At 43.4% G+C, this 17,558-nt stretch overlaps 1 protein-coding gene across 1 annotated transcript in view; it reads right to left on the minus strand.

Annotated features, from left to right (window-relative positions):
* The window catches only part of LOC307083919 (plasma membrane calcium-transporting ATPase 1-like), an 84,478-nt gene that overhangs the window by 62,871 nt on the left and 4,049 nt on the right, over window positions 1–17,558 (minus strand). The gene's annotated exons all lie outside the window — the stretch shown is intronic.

The following is a 17,558-nucleotide window of genomic DNA, read 5'->3' on the forward strand; positions in this document are numbered from 1 at the left end:
ACCTGGTCAGACTGTAGACCTATGACCTGGTCAGACTCTAGATCTATGACCTGGTCAGACTCTAGACCTATGACCTGGTCAGACTGTAGACCTATGACCTGGTCAGACTGTAGACCTATGACCTGGTCAGACTCTAGACCTATGACCTGGTCAGACTCTAGACCTATGACCTGGTCAGACTGTAGACCTATGACCTGGTCAGACTGTAGACCTTTCACCTGGTCAGACTATAGACCTATGACCTGGTCAGACTGTAGAGCAGACTGGAGAGCCGCGGGCTGAATGCTAGTGTCTGGGTAGTGTGTTTCCGAGGTTGCTCCGGTTCATGACCAAGGAGAAGCTTCACATGCAGAGAAACTCCTTCCCCATTCCTCCTCTTCCGTATACATTTCACCAGCTGCTCCAACCGCTTGGATGACAATAAACGCAGAAAAAAACGAAATTCATTGGCACTTTAAAAAGGCTTGTGTAATTTCAAATAAAAGAGCAAGGGAGTTTGTAGAAAACAAATGTGCAATTTACCGGTCATCATATTTGTTCTAATCCAGTAAAAGAATATTCATGCCACTCTACTTGGTATGGATATCAGAGGTTTAACTGAACATATAATATATATAGTGTGTGTGTATATATATATATATATATATATTATTCATTTAATTCAGGAGCTATATGGAACATCTCCAACCCTAATTAATTGTTAATGCCACCTTCAAGTTGCAGACTTCCCCGAGGAATCGGTAATGATATACTATGGCTTCTTGTTATGCGCCACCGACAGGGCTGGGGGCTAGAGGGATCAGTATTCTTGCTACGAGGAAAGTAACCTTTCTGTCTGTAGGCAGACTGCTGTATGGTGAACTATGGTTCACCATATAGCAGTGTGGCTAGTTGAAGGGTATAGGAAGTCCTGCTACGAGGATAGTAGCCTTTCGGTATGTAGCCACACTGCTGTATGGTGAACCATGGTTTACCATACAGCACTGTGGCTAGCTGAAGGGGATTAGTTTAGTGACTATGATGTCTATTGTTCTTCGTGTGGATCACCCTTGGGTTGACTGGGTATAGGCTATAGTAGATGCTTGATGTCGAGCGAAAAACTGAATGTCCAGATGAGATGTAAATAAAAGGATCTTCATTTGTTAACAAGTCAGATTCCAAAGCTCATTCAAACAAATATTCAAAAATATATATTCAAGAGAAAACACAGGAATTGGCTCCTACAATAGGTAATCCTGTTACCGGGTATAGTAACCTTTCTGTGTCTAGAGCCTCACTGCTGTACAGTACAGTGCACCATGGTTCACTGGATGAGAGTTGTGTGCAATATGAATGTTGACCTTTGATCTACCCATCGCAAGCAGGTGCCCACTCATAACCGCCCTCAGACCTTTCACTCTGAAAGGTGGTGGTTGTATGTAAAAACAAAGACCTTTGATCCCAACACTGAGGTGGCCTTTTACCAGCAATACCTGTGGTGGAAATATTAATTGTAAGTATAATATATAATTACATACTAATGATATTAACCTTGTTTTTACAATGACCCCATTTAAATAATTACTAGTCAATTGAAAAGGAATTTGTATGCATTCTCCTTGGACCTAGAGAGGCCTCCCTTCCTCTCTCTAATTTAAATGTGTTTAGATAGTTAGCATTTTGTATTTCCATTGTGGCCACAAGGACTGATACTGATGCAAAGCAACCTACTTCTTTGTGGTGTAGAGTCCTTTAACTGTCTTGCTGACATGCCCACTTCAACCATAGTGTAGTGCAATATATCTGGTCTCTCCCTCCATGGCTGAATTCAGCCATGGCCAATCCTAAACTCTCCACCATGGTCACTCCCCCTTACCTTTGTTTCCTTTGTATTTACTAGCCACAATGTGAATGTTTCCCTATAAGAATCATGTACACCTTTGTTTCATTGAATGTATGCTTGGTAAATTGCTGCCTGAATCCTACCATGACCGGGCTCTTTATAAAATAAAATATTTGCTGTCAAGAAGAGTCCTAAAAATAATCAATAATATTCTTCATCAATACCCTTCTACGGTGTCTAGTTATTTTTTAAGTGTGTATACAAGCTTGTCTGAGAGATCCGGTTAAGAGGGATATATTGATATTTCCTCTTTCTTCCAATTTCCTCTTTTTGTCTAAGAATTGCTGAATATTGAGATCAGTCACATTTTCCACGCATTTGCACGTTGTTTCAGTGGTTGCTCTTCGCAGACAGTGTCTGTAGCTGAAAAAAGGGTTGTAGCATTCAATATAGTGTGTGTTCAAGTACACACACGCAAATTCAAACACACACACACACACACACACACACACACACACACACAAACACACACACTCACACACACACACACTCAGACACACACACACTGCGGTTTCCCCTGCAACACCTTTATGAAATGATATATGAGACATGTTTTGAGTTAGTTATTATATAGACTTATATAGCTTCACAAACCACAGCATGGCAGAAAGGTCATGTTCTTTATGGTCTTATTGTGCAGGTCAGTTACAAATCAACCTTTAGTCCTTGAGCCTCTGTGTTCTAAAGACAAAACCTAGGAAAGTGATGCAGAAATAGTTAATATGCACCAGAACACTCCTGCCTAGTGCAGATCCACCATCTTCGTCCCTTGTTCTCCCTGTAAGGGTTGCCGTGGCCACAGGGAAAGTGGACCCTCTCCCTGACAGGTGCCTCCCCCCCCCCCCGATGGGCTCCTCCAGACTCACCCAGGAGACCCCCGGGTGTCCCTGGCCTGGTCCTTGTCTCAGTGGCTGGCACCCCTCAAACCAGGTCCTCCTGAGGGACTCCAGGGAGCCTCCTGATCAGGGAGCTGCTCCCCCAGGCGGGTTAAAGCGGCCCGCTTTAACCCGACCACTCCTGGTCTCCGGACCCCTACCGTCAGCTTGTGGCCCCCAGAGGGATGAAGTCTGGCTGAAGCGGAGCCATAACAGGCATTCCATTTGCAATGGGAAGCTGGGGGTGCCTCCTCACTCACACACTGGGTGTGCAGGGAGGAAAGGCCTCGCCTTTATTTGCCGCAGGTTAAGGGTGGGTGAACTGTTCCATAATCGTGTGAGTTGGCACATTCCGAGGCCGTTCATGTAAACCAACCCGTTTAGCCCCTTTCCCCAGGTAGCAGTACTATAAAACACAAAAGTCCAAACCAAGTACATTTGGAAGTAAATTACACTGCAGCTGCTGATGTGTTCTTTTTAATTTATTAACATTATTGCATAAAAACAAAAATCAAATTCAAAAGAATAGTCTTAATAAAGGTGACATTTAAGCGGCCCCCCCTGCGCCAGTCAGACTGATGGACTCTGGGGCTGGGTGAGGCTACACACCTGTCATTTGTTGAGTAATCAATGTGCAATCTTTAAAACAGCCATTGACACACACATATTCCGGGAGGGACTTCCTGCATGACAACATGGAGCAGAGGCATCATGTATGATTGACTGCTAACATTCCAATAAACCGGCCTATCCCCACCCTGCGTCCTGGGCTCGAGAACCCCAGTAGAAGCCACCTGAGTGGAGTGTGGCAGCCGTCTAGGTGGTGTGAAGCATGGCTGTTGCTACAGTATACATGCAACATGCCAACATTATCCATCCAGTTAATAGAGTTAGAATTATCTCTCCTAGTTTCCTCAGCAGCAGTATAGTTGTGTGAATGGAGAGAGGTGCCCCTCTCGATACGTGTCCGCCTCAGAAAGACCGCCTCAGAAAGACCTCCAGAGTATCATGACCCTGGCCTGATTTACTAATCAACACACAATGTTATTCCCTTGTTGGCATTGCTCATAAGCTATTGGTTCTATCCAAAGCGGATGCCTCCCTGAAACACCAGAACTGTTTCCTATCTTAGGGAAGCTCTTGCAGGTCCTGAATCACCACTCAATGTCTTCCAAGGCTCTTACATAACAGTAGACCATACATTCTGATTGGGACACATCTTTGCATGTTCGCTCTTTGATTTTCAGTTAATATATAAAGGGCTTGTTCAGCAAAAAGCTCATAGCATAGGTAATTGTGTCAAATAACGTTCTCCTATTTCATAAAGCAGCAATTTCATGGTAACGTCCATAGTATATGTCCTTGACCTTCACAACCACTGCGGGGCGACTTTGATATGTTTCCTTGAGAGCATGGGCTGCTGATCAAGCTACATGTATCCAATCACCCCAGCATTGCCATAAACGAGGGAAACCCAAATTACATTGGGTTAGGGGGTTAGCCATCGCCCCTTTGAATTCTGATAAGCAACTAAATCTAAATCATGAAATTAAATAAATAAATTGTGAAATGGGTTTAATTGACTGAAGGGGATTCATGACATAATTAAGTCATTCAACAGTGTGTGTGTGTGTGTGTGTGTGTGTGTGTGAACAATGGCCACCAACTTACTAAAATGCCTATCACATTCTGCTACGTTTATCCAATGATGGATCTAATAAATCTGCGTGCCATGCATTCGTTGTTTTGTATGTGTTCTCCCATTGAATACAAAAGATAAGCTCAAACGGATGATACCAAGGTGGGGATAACTGTATTGCTTGTAAAAACAATAAATTGTGTGCAAAGCCGTCGCCATGGAGTCCTCCTCCAGGCAGCCATGTCAGTGCATATATGCAGGGATTTATGTGCACTCCCACCTCAAGTAGTTGTCTAAATGCAGCCGTTGTGAGATTGCCGCGGTGTGGGTGGATTCTGACCCCAGGAGTTCATTCCATTACATAAGCTTGATGGATTTGATTCAGAGGCTTTTTCCATAATTACCATTAGTGTAGAAATGTTGCTCTGCAAAAATTGCATTCGAAAAAATAAAGGTACCCTTTACACTACAACTACAACCATGTCAGCTCAACTGCGGAATACACTGGGCTCCTCAGACATCTCCCAGCCGTAGAACGGCGATATCGAAGCAGAGCAGCGATGATAACAGGGATAGATGGGGACGCAGGTTAACAGTAAAGGCAGATTCTATGATGAGGGAAAGTGTTGATGACAGAGTGAAAACCACCCCCAACAGTTTGAACTTATGCCGACCAAGTGGAGCACGATGAATTCAGCTGTGGAAATCAAGCCAGCAGCAGCCCAGGTCCTATGTGGATAATGCAAAGAACAAGCTGGAGTATTTCCCAACAATGCATCATTAGAACATCGATTTGGACCAGTCTAGTAATAGCATTTATTTCAAATATACTCTCTGTCTCTCTTGAATAAATTTGACCCACACAATTCCTTCAATTTGCAGTTGAGAAAATAAATATAAACTGCCGCTGGCTGCCACTAAGATGCTTCCTGCTGAATTGGTATTCACACAGTGTGACCCAGGAACACTGGCTCCTTTTGGGTGTATTCTGTCTTCTTTCTATCTTCTGAAAACCTTGAACGGCGTTATTAAATGGCTATACAGATGCCAGTCTGTACAGTTGGATACGTGTGAGCTACGACCTATAGCTTTACAGACTCCATAGCTAAAAACAATTCATAAATCTATCATGAACCTGACACTTGGATGCTCAATGCTGTCGTAGAGGATGAAATCATTGTGAAACACCTCCTGCCGCTTCCAGGCAGTCCAGCCCACCGTAGCTCTCTTGCATCATTGGGAAGGGAGAGGTGGGGTGAGGGGTGTGGGAGGGGAGGAGAGGGGAGGGGGAGGAGAGGGGAGGGGGAGGAGAGGGGAGGGGGGAGGAGAGGGGAGGGGGAGGAGAGGGGAGGGGGAGGAGAGGGGAGAGGGGAGGAGAGGGGAGGGGGAGGAGAGGGGAGGGGCAGGTTTTTTTCAGTTGGTTGCAATCTGCAGCCTCACCACTGAATCATACAAACTGCACCTTTAACTGTATACCTTACCATATGACAATTTAGTGTAATACAAAATTGTTGCATCATGGAGAGGCATGACGTATTCACCCAGTCTTCCCCAATCATAGAAGCTGTTTGAAGCTGTGGCGGCAATTACTAAACATCTACATGACAAAGATATAACAAAGGAAGGATATAATAATTGCAGGTGGCAAACATTCAAATCACTGAAGTTTCAAGAAAGTTAAACCGCTAAACAAAGCCTTATCTTAATTTATGGTATACTTAAGACGCCTGTAATCCAGATCGTTCAGAGTCCAGAGTCGATAGAGAAGCTCTGCTAAACTGCACCACGGTTCTAGAATGTGGAGGGGAAGCGATCGGGATCTTTCAGCTTGTGCATAGTTCCTGTAAGTAGAAGGCAACGTTGCTCTCACCAGTCAATTACAAGGGTTTCTTTTTTCAAAGAATCATTCCGAAAATATTGCAAATATTGCAGAAATATATCCAACTCTGTCAAGTGCACCAACCTTAGTTATTGCACTCTAGTTGGGCATTTCACTCCTACCAGAGGAGAATGCATCCATTCTTGTGAAGAAACCGTTAGCATTGGCTTTCTCAATTTGGGACATTCGGGACTACACAACTACAAAAAAGTGCAGATTTCCAACCAAACCATAAATATATATGTAGAGATACCATCTTACTGTAATGGAGGGAGACTCTTGTATATGTATGTGTGTGTGTGTGTGTGTGTGTGTGTGTGTGTGTGTGTGTGTGTGTGTGTGTTTTGGTGGGCGTGCTTGTGTGTGTGTGTGTGTCACATTTGGCAGTCGCAGATTTGAAGTGGCTGGGAAGAGCGCTTCTTTAAAAGCTGTTCTGAGAGCCATTTTGGACGGCCTGCACTAGTACCTAGTATGGATTAACACCCAGTTAATCCCTTCAAGGTACTACTGTGGTAGGCCTGTTGTCGTGTGTTTTTTATGTGTATTGTATTTAATTGCTGTTGGATTTACATAGGTTGCTTGTCATGCAGCAGTTTAAACATATTTGAGTTGAGCAATAAAGTCCCTTATGCAGACCATTTATGCAAGGGTGTTTGATGCAAGAAGGGCCTCACTATGTGACAAGGAGGATGTGATGCTTGGCAGGAGAAAGCAGACAGCTCCACCTACACCAATGAAGGATTTGATCAATATAAAGAAGTAAGTGCATTCCAAGTTTTGCAAGTTCACTTTGTCAGAAAGCCCAGATGTAATTCCGGCAAGCGAGTATGCAAACAATGTCTAAAACATCATCAATCAAAAGAAATGATCTCCCAAACTTCTCTTTACCATGTCCAGTATTAGCATGTAAGAAAGAAGAAACCAGTTTAGCAGTACTTTCCCGACATGTAAACTGGCTGAGATATAAACAGATCAGTTTTAGGATCTAGATACAAGCTCAAATCTATAATTCACATATTTATCTTGATTAGGAGGGCTTTGGTTGACAAAGGGTAATGCAGTTAGCCTTCCTATAGCCACATGCTGTGAAGTATAGTCATTAGTAAGCAGCTCGTGATCATTAGGCTGATGTGTCTTTCGGATCAGATGTCTGAAAGGCCATTCAGCCTTTTATCAGCATGTGTGAAATGAGAGCACGGAATTCTGATCTGAAATCTACAGAGAACCACTGGTAATATTCTGTTTGTGGCAGAAGTTAGCTGTTGAAGAGGTTTTTACTTCATTTGCATTTAAGATGATCATTCGTCAGCCTTTACTGACTTTAGTATTGCATCAAGGTATTTGCTTGTGATTGCATTACACTGGTTTGTGCTTTAATTCACAGTTCTGTGGATGTTGACATACACGCACGCACGCACACGCACACACACACACACACACACACACACACACACACACACACACACACACACACACACACACACATTTCCGGATGTCCCTTTCAGTAGGCAATATTGCCATAACTTCGAATGCACTACTACTATATAATGACCCTTAATCTCTATACAAATTATGCCTTCCTCCCCCGCAGAACACATCCTACGTAGCTCCCTACAGCAATCGGAGGCAGTTCTATCATATTCATCAGAAATCTGGCCACAATCATGTGCCCAATGTTTTTAAAAAAAATATATAGCTATGATTTGCTGCTGGTGTGTATTTACTGTGCATGTGCATATGTATGTGTGTGTGTGTGTGTGTGTGTGTGTGTGTGTGTGTGTGTGTGTGTGTGTGTGTGTGTGTGTGTGTGTGTGTGTGTGTGTGTGTGCGTGTGTGTCTCCTAAGTAACAGTGGTAGAGTGGGCAGGCTCTGGCCTTTTCCCCTCATCTCCCACGTTCTCCAGCGCTGCCTCAATATTAGCATGCAAACAGCAGCTGTGCTCCTGCGTCCCATCGCTCACTTCAAACAGCAGCCTGGCCTCAGCTGAAAGCTCTGCTCCCACACAGTATACACAAATACACAAATACACACAAACACACACGCACACACACACGCACACACGCACACACACACACACACACACACACACACACACACACACACACATACAAGCGCACACACACAACGTTTGAAATGTATACATTCATCTTAATATATTGAGGTTATTCACATACACATGGAGACACACCAAATCAAAGCAACAGACACACAATACTACCAAATATACCGCACACATTTTGTTTTTACGCAATTTTCAAATGTTTCAGGATGCACCTACGGAAGGGATAGTAAAGCGCAAATATTTGGGCTCTCTCAAAAGACATTCAAAGATTCATATTGACTTTGCAATAATTGACGCATACCATCCTCTTTGAGTTGATACCTACTCGTTTTACTATTCAGGCTCAACCACTTCAATAACTGACTTTATATAGCAAACCTGATTGCAATTCACAAATATGACAGTGATATACATTTAATATTTTTTTATGAATAAATCAAATTAAGTGCCAATCAGAGCCGGTGCCAATCTCAGTTCCAGACCTATCAGGGTAAAGATGAAAACGCAACAGATAAAGAACACAGAGGGGGGAGCACTTTGATGTATGATGGTGTTCAACATGAAGATCATAAACCCCCCCCAATGTATCTCCTAAATCATTGATCTGATTAATAGAGCAGGTTGAACAGGAGCACTAAGGTGAGATCCTGTGTGTTGTACAGGGTTGGAGGTGCAGTGAACAGGCTTCCAGATCTACGGTAGAATGGGTTCCGCTCCATTTCTACCAAACGTCTACGTCAGCAAAGGGTATTGGTGAAATCCTAAAGTGCACTTCATCTTTAGAAATTCTGTAGGAATACGTGGATAAGGATGGCTTCAATTTGACCAGAGAATTCTCCATAACCTGAATGTATCTCATACCAATGACTTTATACAGTCCATTGTTCAGACAAGGTTCACTTCATGAACAAGATTAACACAAGTTGGTCCAAAAGGTGGTTCACATTGCCTTCCGTATGTATTGGTTAGGATTAATATATTCCCTGCTTAACAAAACTCAACGTTGAATGTGATTTAATATATATCTATATTTACCATAATTAAAATGACTATGCTCTTCTTGAAGTTGGCCTTATAGATGAGGAGAGACGGAGGAGAGAGAGAAAGGATGGTGTGGAAATGCTTACGCACCAAAGGGTTTAACCCGTTAGATGCGTAAGTATTACCTCGCCATCCATCCTGCCTCTATAACCCTGAACCATCCGTCCTGCCTCTATAACCCTGAACCATCCACCCTGCCTCTATAACCCTGAACCATCCGTCCTGCCTCTATAACCCTGAACCATCCATTCTGCCTCTATAACCCTGATGCCAAACCAGGACACCAGACTAGAGGCAGAGGAGCATGAAGGAAGTTGCAGAAAACAACCTTAAAACAGACTCAATAGCAAACCCAGCAGGACCAGAAACCAGGGAACTGCAACAGCTGGACCACAGGTGGACAGAATGATTCATGAACAGGTGACAACTGGGCTCCATTCAAGATGCTGAATACTCAACAAGATCCTTAATTAGCCGCTCGTGGGGACTGAGGAGACAGAACATAACGGTTCTTAGGATCTCTTCTGACTATGTCATCAGGCCTTTAGGTTTGGGGTAGTGTGGGCTAACGGTCGTGGATTCTAAGTAGTTAAGTAATTGAGTGATAATTATATATATTTGTTATCATAACTATGCAGATGACACACAAATTTATATAATTATATCGCCAGGGGATTATGTTCCATTTCTAGCAGTAAGTAGTAAGTGCATTAAACAGATGAACGACTCGATGTGCCAAAACCGTATTCAATTAAACAAAGATAAAAGTATTTGTTATCGGAGCCAAATTAGAACGGTTATAAGTCAGCACTCAGCTTCAGTTGGAATATTAAAATGCTAAAATCCCGCCAGAAATCACGGCCCAAGACCTGAATCTAACCAGCAACCTTAAGCCACCACATAGCCGGCCGACTTCCACATACCACCTTAAGGTTTCATCAAGGAATACAGATCTCAAGTCTTAGCAGGGAGCAGCGGTCTCTTTACGGCCTCCCTAAAGAATCAATCAGAGAGCTGAGCCGAAAGAAATGCTCAGGCACCTTGCAGAGTAAACCTGTACTAAATGCACCTTTTTCAAATGCACTTTATAGACTGCACAAGACACTTCATGGGAAGTTGCAATAGCACAAGATCTTTACAGCTTTTTCTGGTTTGAATGATTTTCTATGTGATTGTCTTTTATATACTGTATGTTCCTGTGTGTGTGTTGCCCTTTTTTAACCTGATTGGCACCAAGACAAATTCCAATCAACTGTGTTGACATCACAAAAAAGTATTGAACTTGAACTGGAACTTGAACTTGAAAGTGGATCATATCAACTCTGTTCTGAGATCCTTATTTCTAGCTTCCTGGCTGTCAACATATAAAAACATACATACTTATTGTCTATAAAGCACTGAATGGATAAATCTGTTTACTGGCAACCAGCGGTTGTCAAAGTGGGATATGAGAACACGGGGTACCTGGATAGGTCTAGGGGGATACTAGTACCTCAGGGGCTGTTGAGTCCCGGGGCCCTCCTTAAACATGTCTCCCAGCGGCTCCGGAAAGGCAAACAACCAAACAACAACAACACAACCAAACCATCTGCGATGGTTTGGTTGCGTGTAAATTGGAACCTGATTTTGATGTCATTGTTTGTTGCTTGTTGTGGAGCAGAACAATGAATGTATAAATTCAGGGAACTGTCTATTTCACGCTCCCTAGAGGAGCACCCAGCTGGCCTGCCGAGCTGGCTTGGGGAAACCCCCCCCCCCCCTCGCCTCAAGGGGCTCTGGGCTCTTATAGTGGGATCAGGGGGATCTTAGTCCTCTTCAAACCAGTTTAAAGCAGATATTCCTTTCACAACTGGGAGGATTTTTGGAATGTCCGATTGTGTGTGCGACTGCACGGTTATAGTCCTGCACTGGTAGAAGCATGCTGTTTATGTTTAGGTTTTTTCATATGTGACCTGAATCAGCAATCTCAGAAATGACAGAAGACAATTTTCCCTCCCATAAGGCTGACCCATGACCTGTGGTTTAACCTTTTACTACTTTGACCCCCACACATCGTTTCCAATAAAGGAAGCATAGAGCAGAGGCTCATGCATACAAAAATATAACTATTTTATTCACTCAATCTAGACGTATGCCATGTCAGCGCCTTCAGCATATGCCTCTCTGGCCCTTCCAGAAGGATGGAGCCCTGGGGGCCTCTGTCACTCTCTCCTGTATGGCGAACAGATACCCTGGCTTGTAAAGTGCCTCATCTGACTCCAGCCTCACCATCAACCAGACTCCAGCCTAGCGGCGCTTCTCATTGGTTGTTCCACGCCCTCACGGTACTCTGCGGTCAACAGGCGGTCACGGAGAGCTGTCACCATCTGGTCCATCTCAGGACTATAAAGTGATTGGAGCCCAGCTGGTCTGATGTCCTGACTACAGAGCCGACTCCTGACCCTTTGGCTTAAAGGTGCTCATGGTACCAGGTCCGGCATTGAGGTTCAACTAGGGTTTTTAAAAGGCCCCTGAGCAGTGGAGTCAGACCCCTGCTCAGGGGCCTATGAGGGGTCCCGTTGGAGGGATGTCGGTCAGTAGGTAGGGTCTTACCAAGAGCCCTCCAAACCTCTCCAAGAATACCTAGCACTAGGAAATAACCTGCACACCCTCATATGAACACACAAAAACACACAGTCAGAGTTTCCTCCATGCAACTCAAAGTCACATGTTTGGATCCTCTCGTCTACTGGGATACACGCCAACGGCGAGGCGGCTAGTGGGTTATCTGCTCTCACCATCCCACCAACTGCCAGTAGCAGTAGTTGGTTCTGGAGCCAAGGATGTACATATGAGTTGAACTTTGTCTAACTGGTATCTCTCAACGTCAATCCAACTCCTCCATCCATTGCCATGGATATACTCCAGCTAAGAAGACTGCATGTTACAATGATGCACGTTCTCAGTAGAAGCCATAGAACAGAAGGCCCAATTACCTTTATCACCTGATATTGCATGTTATCTGGTGACGATTAAATATAGGATGGACTATTTATTATGTGCCAGGGAGAGCTGTCTCATGTATTATGTGTCACAATATTATTTAACACAACAAGTGGGATTACCCATGGCCTACATGTGTTGCTTTAGACTTGTATTGCTTAAGAACATGTATTGCTTTAGTATAACATGTATTGCTTTACTAGAGCATATATTGCTTTAGTATAACATGTATTGCTTTAGTAGAACATGTATAGTAGAACATTTATTGCTTTAGAACATGTATTGCTTTAGAACATGTATTGCTTTAGTATAGCATGTTTTGCTTTAGTAGAACATGTTCTGCTTTAGTAGAACATGTATTGCTTTAGAACATGTGTTGCTTTAGAACATGTATTTCTTTAGTAGAACATGTATTGCTTTAGAACATGTATTGCTTTAGTAAGACATGTATTGATTAAGTAGAACATGTATTGCTTTAGAACATGTATTTATTTAGTTTAACATGTATTGCTTTAGAACATGTATGCTTTAGTAGAACATCTATTGCTTAAGTAGAACATGTACTGCTTTAGTAGAACATGTATAGCTTTAGGAGGAAGACATTTGATCACACTTTGCTGCAGTAGTATGTTGCATTAGACCCTCCCTTAAAGGAATACAGTATATGTGCAATTTAATCTCAGCATCATCTCTAAACAACCACATGGCATATTGGTAAATAACAAGTGCCTCCGAAACACTTTGATAATTACATGAAAATGACCAGTAGTGATATATTGCACTCTAGTGAATTGGGATCAATCAAAGAAGAAATTACCACTAGGTGTTGTTCAGGGTAGTCCCTGTAACCTTTTTGATCTTATATGACCTTAGAAAGATATCAATTGTACAGCCTTGAAGGCCATTTTGGAGGAGCACATCTGCCCTTAGCTGCCAAATGGATGTGCAACGTTAGATCAGCTAGCTAGTATTGGCTTCTGTATGTGGCGTTAGAAGATACAAACCGATTTAGAGAATTGACATCTTGTGCTATTATTTATATATATATTAATATATATATATATATATGGCACTATCATAACTGATATCAAAGGTGATCCTTAGCAGAGAGAGAGAGAGTTATGTTGTCTGTATATCATCCTTAATAGAGGGAGAGCTATGTTGACTGTATATCATGACTCGCGAGAGCCTTTGCTTCGGACTAAATACTCCATCATGAAGAACCTGGTGTGTGATCTTGTCCTTGGGGCTGATTAATCCGCAAATCAATATCCCTATCCTCAACTCTTGACGCTTACTTCAAAATGGTTTGAATAAATGTCCTTAATGCCTTACATTATGCACTGGGAATTTATGATGATACAATTATAAAATGAAATTAAAGCTGAGATTCTGTTATTTATGTAATGAAAAAGGAACACGACTTTAGTGGGATTATTTTTGCATGAGCTTGCAAATTAGAACATTTTTACTTGCAGCCATGTTCCCTCTCTATCCTCATGTGAATTTGAATGGCCGGTCCCATTTGCAATCCATGGAGCTAGTTCCTCATGTTGCCTGGCCATCGATTAGCTGCCAGAGCAGTTAGAGTCATGGCCCTTGCTGACTAGTGGCATTCTATCACCACTTTCATGTGAGATAATATATATATATATATATATATATATATGTTTCTCATAGAGGGTAAGAGAGAGAGTAATAAAGGGTTAAAAGCTTGATATCAGTAGTTTAAACTACTATTGGTTTATCTGTTGCAATGTCAACATTGATTGCAACATTTATTGTGACAGCGACAAACAATGAGTATACATTTAGAGCAGAAGCCAATGTCGGCACCACATATCTGGGGGCAATACGGTTGAGACAGCTCCAGATCAAACCTCAAAGTCCTCATGGCCAACGTTGTAGACCTGGTATAAGCACACCACACCCTTCTCACAGCAGACGACCTGCTGCCATCATTGAGGGAGAACGATGAGGGTTTCCAGTGATCTCTCGTTGCTAAAGAGGGATTGTCCTTGGCTGTCCTGTTGGCTGGAACTCAGGACCTACCCCTAAACTCACAGGTTTAGAATTCAACGTCAACCACTTTATGTACCTAACACTTGGCAGGGGCAGGAGTACTAAATAAACTATATCTAGATTATTGAATTAATATTGACATATTGCAAACTATCATACAAACATGATAGGCAAATTCAGACAGAAGAAAATGGACAAAATGAATATATACATATTATATATATATAATAAATAAATACACACAAAACAGCAGAGCAGCATTTACTGATGAACATAGGGGAGATGATAAAGTAATAATACTAAGAAGAACGAAGAGACACATCTAATAACACAACCTGAAGCAAACAAAGTTTCAATTATGAATGATTATTATTATGAACAACATATGGATCTTCCAACAGAGACTGCCAATGATACTGTGACATTTTGAGGTCTTGGCAGATGTTCTGAATGTGCATGCGGCAGATGTTCTCACATTATATCGCACATGTCATTTTTTTTAAAGCATCATATCTAAGTAACTGTCATAATAAGAACCATGCAGAACCAAACTGTGCTCTAAGATATATAACCCTCTCTAACCCTCTCAAACATGTTACACAATAAAGGTATTTCTTATTCTCTTTCACATTTGACCACATCAGTGGCTAATGATGAATGGATGAATTGCTGATGTTTGAAGGGTTAACCCCCTATGAGAATGGGTTAACCCATTACAGAATGGGTTAGCCCATCACAGAATGGGTTAAACCATCACAGAACGGGTTAGCCCATCAGAGAATGGGTCAGCACATCACAAGATGGGTTAGCCACTGCACAGAATGGTTAAGCCCATCACAGAACGGGTTAGCCCATCACAGAACGGGTTTACCCCCTAACAGATTGGGTCAGTCCATCACAGAATGGGTTAGCCCATCACATAAGGTGTCAGCCCCATCACAGAATTGGTTAGCCCAACACAGGATGGGTTAGCCCATCACAGAATGGGTTTATCTATGAGTTAACATGGTTTCTAAGAAGGTTCGAGCAGGTGCATTTGGCTATAGTCAACTATGTTGATCCTAATGAAAGGCGACTTTGAGAGATCCCCTCTCTCTACACTTATCTTCAGGCCCTCCAACACGTAGAGCAGCGTTGGTGTAGCACACAACCCACACTGCTAAGTGCATGGATGTTGGTGTTTAGGTGTGTCTGTGTTAGTGTGTGTGATTGTGTTTGTGTGTCTTTGTATGTGTGTTTTACCACTTGTGTGTGTGTGCATTTGTGTGTGTGCATCTTTCATATGTCAGAGAAGATTGAATGAATGACACTGTATCTGAATGTGTTGCATGTTTTTCTAAAGCATGTACACATATGCAACGTAATGCAACCACAGTGAGCTGTGAACGAGCTTTGAACAGCTGGAGTGTCACTGAGCATCTTAGTCCATCTGGGCCACTAAGGAGGAAGGAGAGCGTAGGTGAGGTGCAGAGGGGCCAAACCAAGCCTGGACTGTAAATGTTTAACAAGTGAGCTGGTAAAAAGGGGACAATGTCAGAATGTCTTGTGGAGCGCCTAGTAGAGACGTCTTGATTAACCCCACACATAGGCCGTCCTCATTCATAATTGAATGGTTGCAGTATTTAATAATACATGTATAGAGATGAATGTTTCACGATGACAGAGCTGGAGAGGACCCGACAATATGCACAGGCAGAAACAAAACACAGTAAGATGGAAAATGGAAGATTCGTTAATTTGAATACATGAATGCTTTAAAGGTGTGGCACACGTTGAGAACCTGAACAATAGGACCGAACAATATATTGCAAGGCAGTGCACCAACCCTACCCCAGCCCTACACAAGCCTTACCCTACCTCAGCCCTACACAAGCCTTACCCTACCTTACCAGAGCCCTACCCTGCCCTACCCTACCCTATCCTACCCTACCCTTACGGCCATACCACCCTGAACACGTCCGATCTTGTCTGATCTCGGAAGGTAGTCCGGTTCGGGCCTGGTTAGTTCTTGGATGGGAGACCGCCTGGGAATACCAGGTGCTGTAAGTGATGTCGGTTGGTGGCCAATTGGTGGCACTCTTCCCTCTGGGCTTAACATCAATCCCGCTGCCCCAGTGCAGTGCCGGGGACACTGTGCTGTGGAAGGCGCCGTCTTTCGGAGGAGACGTAAAACCGAGGTCCTGACTCACTAAGGTCACAAAAGATCCCAGGGAACTTATCGCAAAGAGGAGGGGTTTCCCCTGTGTCCTGGCCCAACCAGGCTCATTGTTTCTGGCCCCCTAATCATCCTCCTGTATAATTGGCTGATTCATTAATTCCCTCACTCTCCACCACAAGCTGGTGTGTGGTGAGCGTTCTGGCGCAGATTGGCTGCCGTGCATCACCCCAGTGGGTGCTACACACTGGTGGTGGTTAGTGAGGTCCCCCCTTCACTGTAAAGCATCTTTGAGTGTCTAGAAAAGCGCTATATAAATTCAATCCATTATTATTATTATTACCCTTCCCCTATCCCAGTCCTACCATACCCTACCCTATCTTACCCTACCCCTACCCTATCCAAGTCCTACCCTACCCTACCCCAGGCCTAACCTACCCAAGACCTATGCTACCACAGCCCTACCCTACCCAAGCCTTACCCTACCCCAGTCCTACCCTACCCAAGACCTACCCTACCCCAGCCCTACCCTATCCTACCCCAACTCTACCCTACCCTATCCCAGCCCTACCCTACCCTAGCCCTATTCTATCCTAGCACTACCCTACCCTATCGCCGCCCTGGGGCATTCACTGGTCCACGCTCAATGAACTCCATTTCCCCATCTCATTGGATTCATCTCGGCCCCCTTCCTCGCTGAGCAGTTAAGTGAATGACCGTGCTGCTCTATAAATGATGGTAGTCCCGAGGGGGAGGGGGCCTCATGGAGAGGGGGGAGGGGGAATGTGGAGCGAAGTACAATAGTGACTTAAAGGCTGGTTGCTCTATAGCTGCTCAAAGGGTAGCTATATCGCATCATCCATTGCACAGTTATTTCTTGTAATCCTTCCCAAGGAGCAGCCACCAACATGTAGAGCTGCTTTGTTAGGATTTATTATTCCATCTCACATAGGCCTGTAGCTTTCATTCTCAGTTCGCCGGACAGTATATTAAACACATCACTTTATATTGTTAGAAATTC

The sequence above is a fragment of the Pollachius pollachius genome, assembly GCF_949987615.1.
Source record: "Pollachius pollachius genome assembly, chromosome: 12".
Taxonomy (NCBI): Eukaryota; Metazoa; Chordata; class Actinopteri; order Gadiformes; family Gadidae; genus Pollachius; species Pollachius pollachius.